This window comes from Miscanthus floridulus, chromosome 10, assembly GCF_019320115.1.
Source record: "Miscanthus floridulus cultivar M001 chromosome 10, ASM1932011v1, whole genome shotgun sequence".
In the NCBI taxonomy this organism is placed as follows: Eukaryota; Viridiplantae; Streptophyta; class Magnoliopsida; order Poales; family Poaceae; genus Miscanthus; species Miscanthus floridulus.
In genome coordinates, this window is record NC_089589.1 from 92,088,814 (window position 1) to 92,098,043 (window position 9,230).

Consider the following 9,230-nt stretch of genomic DNA (forward strand, 5'->3'; position numbering starts at 1 on the left):
GCCATGCGCCATCACGCCGTCGTTGCCCTGCCCCGTCCCGTGCTGCACTGCTGTCGCGTCCGCCACTGCTGCCTCGCATCACAACGCTGCTGCTGTCGTCATGTCGCTCTAGTACGCATGCTGCATCGCGCTGCCCCTCCCTAGCCCGGTTGGGTGTCGTCCGTACATGGCCGTGCGCGTTGCCGTCGGCCGCGTGGGCCACGCCGGTCGGGCGCACACGTCCGTCGTCTATCGCCGGCACGTGGGCCTCCCGGTCCCGCCGCTCGCGTCCCACCAAGGCGTGGACGAGCCGAACCCACTGTCGCGCGCGTCTCTCCCTCCCTCTCCTTTCCGTCGTCGTCGTGTCGCGTCGCGGTGAGGCCAGAGAGTAAGCACCTCTCATCAATTCCTCGTGCTCGCGTCTCCGCCTTCACGCCCCTCTCCATCCGACCCCGCCCCGTCTTGACTCGTGTCGCGCCAAGCTCCAATTTTGGAATCTTGCCGCCGCCGTGCCGTTAAGGCTCGTCGCCGCCCACGTCGTGGTCAGTCTCCACCAGTTTACCCCGTGTTAATTCCTTTGCACCGTTAGCTCGTCTTGGCTTGCTCTTCGTCGTGCGCACGCTAGTCGTAGCTTTTGTGCCGCCTCCTCACCACTGACGTGACCGTGCCTTAGTTGTCCTCCGTTCGCCTCACCGCGCGCACGCGGCCAGCCTCACTCGGGTCGTCTCCGGCCGAGCCGGCTTCTTGGTAAGGTCACCGGTGAGTTGTCGTTGCTCACCCGCTGCCCTACTTCCTTGATTGTTGCTGTGGCTCACATGAACATTGTCGCCATTGCCGCAGGGTGTCCGCCATCGTGGAGAGGTCCTTCTATGGCGTCCCGGCTCGTGCAACCGCCGCCCATCGTCTCGTGTTGAACCTTAGGTGAGCGTCGGTGTCGTAGCTAGGTTAGTAGGGGTCCCGTGTGGCCGGCGTAGGCACCGGTGCCACTACTCGCCGCGCCGGAGCGAGCGAGGATGGCCGAGGGCCTCACCATTGTAAAGAGGAGAATGGTCCGAGGGTTCTCTTGCATAAGTGCTGTCTATAGGAATAGTTACATGGACTGTGGGTTGTTTTGCTCATAGTCCAGGAGCATTTTTGCATATGTGCTGGCGCGCGCAGGCCGCCTTGCTGCGGGCCACCACCGCGCGTGGGTTGCGTCTCGCCTGTGGGCCGTCGCGCGCTCACGCGCACGCATGCGTTGCGCTGCGTGGGCCGAAATCGGGGTTTAGATTTTTCGTGGAAAATAGAAATAGCTTTTCATTTGTAATTCTAAGCTGAATTAGTAGCACAAGGGAGAGTCAAACTTTGTGATTCTTTGTGTGTGGAGTGGAATAGGTCACAAAATTTGACTCTCACATTACATAGACTAAGCCCCCCTAAATATATACATACATATGATGGAGAATGTAGTTTATGGATAATTGGTAAATTAATGCTCAAGGGAGTTTAATCTATATTATGCATGGAGAAAGCATATAAATACCAAAGTGAAATCAACATGATGATATCGGTTTACAAATACCACGTGTGGAAAACAATTTTATTTATACCACTTGCAATAGGTGGTGGATATTTGAAGTATGATGCTTAACTCTAGGGACTCCATTTTCCTTACAATGAGACTACTACACACATGATAAGCTTGAAAAGATGTTAGTCTCAAAGCATCCAACTTATAGAGTAACATCCCCCCAAATTTGTGCACACAAGTATGGAATACTTGTATGAGACATGCACATTGATTTTAGAATAAAAAATACCACTTGAAAGATGACATCACATGGATGTGAGAATCATTTTTTAAGGTGATATTCTGGAGAAATTATCTACAATTTGAACTTTGGCACATATTAGATGAATAATTGTAAAACAGGCTATGTGTCGTTGAAAGGGTCGAGATGACGACTAGAGGGGGGCTGAATAGTCTTTTCTAAAACTTAATCTCATCGGCTAACCGAAACAAGTGCGGAATTATAACTATCGGTCTAGCCAAGACTACACCCCTCTATCTATATTCACTAGCACCTTTCAAAGATACTAATTAGCAACAAAGATGCCAGGCTAGCTAGAGCTCTCCTAACCAATTCTAGAAGCAAGGTCATACAAACATATGTCACTAATACTTTAAGCGACAAGGGAGCTCCTACACATGCTAGTAAGCAAAAGCACAAAGCCAACTAAGCTCACTAGTAATGCTCAATACCAAGACAACCAATGCCAAATTAGAGAGCGCAATTACTTAGCTACACAAACTAAGCAATGTGGCCAACATGGTTACGCAAACCAAATTAGCCACGCAAGGCAGCTACTTCTATGCTACACAAGCAAGAAGGTAACTAGTAAGCTACACAAGCTAACTAATTACGAGAGCAACTACACAAGCTTAATATGTATAAAAGTAATTGCAAGCTTGTGTAATGGGGATGCAAACCAATGGGAAGAACAAGGTTGACACGATAATTTTTTCTCCCAAGGTTCACGTGTTTGCCAACACGCTAGTCCCCGTTGTGTCGACCGCTCACTTGGTGGTTCGGCGGCTAATTAGCATCACCCGCTAAGCCCGCACGTCGGGTGCTGCAAGAACCTACCCGAAGGTGAGGGTAGCTCAATAACACACTTTACTAAAGTTGCTCTTCATGGCCCTCGCGGGGCGAGCACAATGCCCCTCACAAAGCACTTCGCCAGAGCGCCGCACAAGCTTCTTGCGGGCTTCCACGAAGACCACCACCAAGCCGTCTAGGAGGTGGCAACCTCCAAGAGTAACAAGCACCACCGGCTTGCAACTCGATCACCTAGTGCCACTCGATGCAACCTCACGATGTAATCACACTAGAATCGTTCTCTCATACAATCGGATGATCACTATCAAATATGTGTGAGATGGAGGGCTCCCAAACACTCTCAAGCATGGACACAAAGTCCCCCAAGATGCTCAGCTCAAGCCATGGCCGAAGGCCACTTCTATTTATAGCCCTAAGGGCTAAACTAGCCGTTACCCCTTCACTGGGCAACTGTTGGGTCGACCGGACGCTCCGGTCGTGTTGACCGGACGCAGGACCTCAGCGTCCGGTCGCCCAATGACAGCCACGTGTCACCTGCGTTCAACGACATTCTTCCGATCTCAACAGTCATCTTTTGATCAGACACAGCAGCTTTAACTGACCAGACGCTGGACTCTCAACGTCCGGTTGTTTACTGTAAGGTACCGACCTCGACCGGTCGGACATGATCGGACGCAGCCCTAGTGTTCGGTCACTCTCCAGCGACACTGCTTCATCCGACAATAGGATCGGACACTGCCTCCAGCGTCCGGTCACTTTTAGAGCCAGCGTTCGGTTGACAGACCGATGCTACACGCTGACTGCCACTACTGACCGGACGCTGAGCCTTAGCATCCAGTCACTGCGTGACCAGAGTCCGGTCCACTCTGTGGGACCTTTCTCATCTCCGTTTCTTCACCGAGTTGATCCACATCAACTCCAACTTCATCTCCTTTGTAAATGTGCCAACACCACCAAGTGTACACCACCATGTGTATGTGTGTTAGCTTTTCACAATCATTTTCCAAAGGATGTTAGCCACTCAACTTGTCACGCCACTCAATCCTAGCGACGATGCAAAGTTAGATCACTCGAGTGGCACATAGATGACCGATATGCAAACAAGTTTGCTCCTCTTGATAGTACGACCATCTATCCTAAACCCGGTCATTAACTTCTCTACACACCTATGACTGGTAAAATGAAATGCCCTAGGTTATATCTTTGCCTTGCGCATTCCATTCCATCTCCAATGTTGATGCAACACATGCACCAACATGATCAACAATGATATGATCCACTTCATATCATCACGTGATCATATTGGTTCATCGATCTTGACTTCACTTGCTCTTCACCGTTGCCATCGTCCATCGGCGCCAAGTCTTGCTCAAGCTTCACTGCCACGCGGTCCATCGCTCCAAAGCCTCCGACTTGCCCTTCACGCTTGCAACTGGTCCATCAAGCCAAGTCTTGTCTTGATCTTCTCCACCTTGATCACATGACTCAATGTCATGTCTCATGTGCAATGAGCTCCTTCATCATAACATGTGTGAGCTTTGCAACATCTCCAAGCCATTTTCACCTTCATGGTATATGTTGCTCACACACATGTATCTGTGGACTAATCACCTATGTATCTCACATAAACACAATTAGTCCACCTAGGTTGTCACTCAATTATCAAAACCACACAAGGACCTTTCAGTCGTGCTTCTAAACAATTTAAACCATGTAGGTTTGCTCCAAGGGTTAAGAGTGAGACCGAGCAAGCCTACCATAAAATATACCTAGTGCATAAATGACAAAGGATTTAAGCATGCAAATGCAAACCTAGGTATGAAAAGAAACTAGATGCTAATTGAAATTGCAAAAAATTAAATCTAGTTACCTAACATGGAAAGGGGAATTTGGGTCCATAGTTTTCACTAACCCACTTGGCAATTACCTTGTCCATAATGATGCACCCCATGAAATGCACCTATACTTTGCCAAGTCTCTAAATTCCCCGAAGTCTATCGGACTTCTCACTTCCCTTTCAGGATCCAAACCTTTTTGGTGCTCTTCATGTTGGAAATGATCTCTTTTGGTACCCAAATGCGTTTGGCCCCATTATTGGCTTGCTTGTTCACCTTGATGGCCACCACCTTGTCATTTTCTTCTTCTTCAAGAGATAAGGTGTGGAGGCCTTTTTGTCCACCTTGTTAGTGTAGGTGTTGGAGAGCTTGCTTGTTTCCTTTTTTTTCTCTTTCTTCTTAGCTCCTTCCCCATTCTTCACCTTACATTAATAGGACTTGTAGCCTTCCTTGTGGCATATGTAGCAAACCACAATTTGTCCTTCATCAAGCTTCTTCACTCCCTTGATGGTGTTATCTTGATGAAGTTGGGCTTGCTTCGTTTTGCCTTTTACTTGAGTCAAGTCCTTGGTAAGGCGAGCCACTTCTTACTTGAGTTGCTCATTCTCCATTGCGACCTCTTGTGTGATGTATCTACAACAACTTTCTCAACATAAACTTGGTTGCACAAGGATGAGTCTAAACCAAAATCATTGCAAAAAGTAGAGGCATCCTTTTTAAGCATGTCAAAGGTAGAACTTTTCTTTTTAGGTTCCTTCGTGGGGGTAGTACCGACGACTTCAAGATTAACCACTTTATTTGTTAGCTCATCACAATGTTTGCACATGGTTTTTATTTTAGCGAGCAAACTTTTTATAATCATCTTGTGAGCTAGCTAACTTTTTCTTTAATTTTTCATTTTTCTTTATAAGTTGCCCATCATTGATTGTGCAATTATTTATATTTGCACTAGTCTCAAGTTGCTCAATTTTAGTAGATAGCTACATTTTAAGATTGGCAAAAGTTTCATATTGTTCAAGCAAAGTAGCATAAGCTTGTTGTGAGATATCTAGTTTTTCTTTTAATTTTTTAATCTTTGTTTGTTGACTAGTGCAAACTTTAGCAAAGTTAAGATTTTGTTGCACAATTAAATCATAAGAAGGTAGCTCATCATCACTATCACTATCATTATCACTATCACTAGGGATAGGCTTTTTGTTACCTCGTGCCATAAGGCACACACATGAAGTGCTTTATGATGAGTGCTTGTGCCCGCGCCTCTTGTGGTGGTCTTCTTCTTCACTTGAAGAATCATCTCATGACCTTATTGATGTGAGAGCTTTGTCCTTGCATGCCTTCTCCTTTATCTTGGGTGTGGGCTTGTTTGGACAAACTTTCACAAAGTGCCCCAACTTGCCACATCCATAGTATCATTTCTTTCTTTGCTCATTTCTTTGATTGGTGAAGATGAAATCTTGAATTTGGATGGGCACACCCTTGACATTGAGTTTTTGGATCATCTTCTCCACCTTGTTGATAAGCTTGTTAGATTCTTCATCAAGGTCGGAGGTAGAGGAGGAAGATTGATCATCATCACTTGATTCATCATCATCATCATCATCTTCTTCTTCATCTTCACTTGAGGAGCTTGAGCTTGAGCTTGTCTCAACTTGCTTGCCCTTCATCTTCTTTTTCTCACTACATGGGAGAGTTTTGCCTTTGCTTGATGAAGATGCTTCTTCTTGACCCATCTTGCGTGATATTTTAAATGCCACTATCTTGCCAATGATTATGGCCGGAGTCATGGTGCTCAAGTCCTCCATATTGTGAAGGATGGTGATGATGCTTGCATATTTCTTTTATGATAGCACAGAGATGATCTTCCTCACGATGTCCACATCATCTAGCTTTGTTAATCCTATTGAATGGAGCTCATTGATAATTAGATCCAAACGAGAATACATATCACGAACATGCTCATCATCATTCATTTTAAAGGAATCATCATTTTGTTTAGCTAGACAATGTTTTTGCTCATGGACATTAGTTGTGCCGTCATGGAGCTCTTGGAGTTTTATCCAAATTTCATGTACCGTATTTAAAGTGAACACTTGGTTAAACACATCCATGCTAAAAGATTCAAATAAGCAATTTTTAGCTCTAGCATTGAAATAAATTTCTTTTTCCTCACTCTTTGTGGGTTTATCGGGATTCTTAATGGGTTTCATCCCGTCATGAGTGACTCTCCAAACACTCAAATCTATCGTCTTAAGGTGACAAGCCATTCTAGCTTTATAGTAGGGGAAGTTAGTGCCGTGAAAGTGCGGAGGCCTAAAGATATCCATCCCAACCACTCTAAATAGCGTTGGCTCAATGGCGGACAAGCCAAAGGTCCAAATTGAGCAATCGTCTCTGATACCAATTAAAAGGGACCATAACGCCTAAGAGGGGGGGTGAATTAGGCAATTTAAAACTCTAACTCTAAACTATGGCCTCTTTTTCTAACCTCAACAAAACCTATGCAGAAAAGATAAACTATCTAAATGTGCAACTATGATTTTGCTAGTGTGTTGCTATCTCTACCGCAAAAGGATTTATACAAGCAATCTAAATGCGTAAGCTAAAAGATTAATTTAGAGATATGCAAACTCCCATCGACGACTCCAGTATTTTTACCGAGGTATCGAGAAGCGTGCAAGCTTCCCCCTAGTCCTCGTTGGAGCCCCTTGTAAGGGCCAAGCTCCCGGTCGGGTATCTCCATAGATAGCCTTGGGCCTTTCTCACGCGCAAGTGGGTCTCCGACGTGCCTTCCGGCAAGTCTCTCCCAGATGCTCCCTGCCGTCTTCACTATCAAGCTTCTGATTGAAACGCTGCGGGCCTTGTTCCCTCCGGTACACGGTGGCGGCCACACCACAAGCGTGGTTGGTGTGATCTTGCAAGACTACAAGCCCTTTCGATGTACAACAATGGTGCGTGCAAGCATCGAGTGGTAAGAGGTATGCAAACTTCACTAAACACTAGGCCTAAACCTAGAGCAAGCGCATAAGTGGTGGTCTAATCAATCTAAGCACTTTGCAAAACACCTACGCTAATCACCTAATGAATCACTAAGCACTATGTAAGTGGAGATCACTAAAATGATGTATCAACACCCTTGGTATATTTTCTCAGCACTCCACATCACAAATGGCCAGTTGGGGGGTCTATTTATAAGCCTAATCGAGAAAGTAGCCGTTGGGGGCGAAACCCAGCTTTCTGCTACTGACCGGACATTGATCATTGTCGATGCGGGACCCACAGGATACCCCGCAAAGGAGAAAGAAGATCTAGTCCAACTAGGATTCTTTCCATGTAATCTTAGTAGTAGAACTATTAAGTAATCCTACCAGGAAACCTCATTGTAAACCGACTAGGACTCTGGCCTCCTGACTATATAAAGGAGGGCAGGGCTCCTGAGGCAGAGAGACAACAATGGTACGACACAACCCTTGACAATCAATCCAACGCAAAGGCTAAGGCCGACTGGACGTAAGGTTATTACTCGATCTACGATCGAGGGCCTGAACCAGGATAAATCGACTGTGTCTTGCGTTAACCATCGAGTTCGGCATACGCCGAAGCCCGAACATACTGCCCCGGGTGCCCCCATGGCAGGCTATCGGTGGTAAAACATCGACAGCTGGCGCGCCAGGTAGGGGCCTTCGGCGACTTTGCATCCGAGAGCTCGATGGGCCTCAACAACATAATCTTCCCGACGGGATCAACTTTCATCTTCGGCTCATGGATCTGCGAGGCAGATAACAACGGCAGACTTCAAAGCCATCTCCTCAAAGATCCAGATCATCTGGAAAAAGTTCCTATTTCAACAACTGCAACGGATCAGCTCACCAGAAGATTCGCGCAACTCATAGTATCCGATTCGAATCAGATTTCACGACCACTCGTATCCGATTCGAATTCAGGCTCCAAGGCGAAGTCTTATCCGAGTACTTTCTGGAAACCGAGTTCTCTTTCGGAAAGATTCCAGAGCACGACCCGAAACAACTCGGATTACCCCCAGAGTTCTCACAAGAAGTCGAGTTCTTTTCCATTTGGGCTCGATAACATGGCAAAATCCTATCAGGGACAGGTCGAAAGATCTTTCAATCCTAGATTTGGGATACCACTGACAGGAGCTCAGGAGGGTCTCGTGCTAACAATAACATCGCAGGACTGTATCATCCACTGGCCGGGTTCCGTCCCTGAGGATAGCGGAACCCAACTAGTTGGCACATCAACAACAGCTATTCTACCTTACCAGGAAGGAGACTCGATCTACGACACCGAGGCATCTACTAAAGTTATCAGTGACTCCGACAGAATGAAAACTAATGCCAATAACAGAACTACTCATGCGCGAGAAGTGCTCATGGTTCGATGACCGCGGTCACCATTAAATCTCCTGGAAGCACCTGATGTCAGATCATCAGATGAATCAGAATCCAACATATCACCTTTTGCCCAAGGCTACGACGGAGAAACAGACAGTCAGAGACAAGCTAGAGAAAGAAAAAACAAGTTGAAGCAAGGGCGTCAACACCGTGCTAGGCAGCGCAAGGAAGCTTGGATCAGATACGAGTCAGAATTGGCTGAGTACGACAAAAGAAAATCACAACGAGAAGTCGAGGGGAGACGCACGGCGAATACACCCTACGATAAGATTCGAGAGGCATTAGAAGAACTCGGAAAAACTTCACACCCCAGTGAAAAGTATGAACAGCTCCAGGACTTGCTCCGATCAACGATCCCGAAAACACATGAAGAGAGAGCCCGATCAAGACTACCCGCAAGATCAACA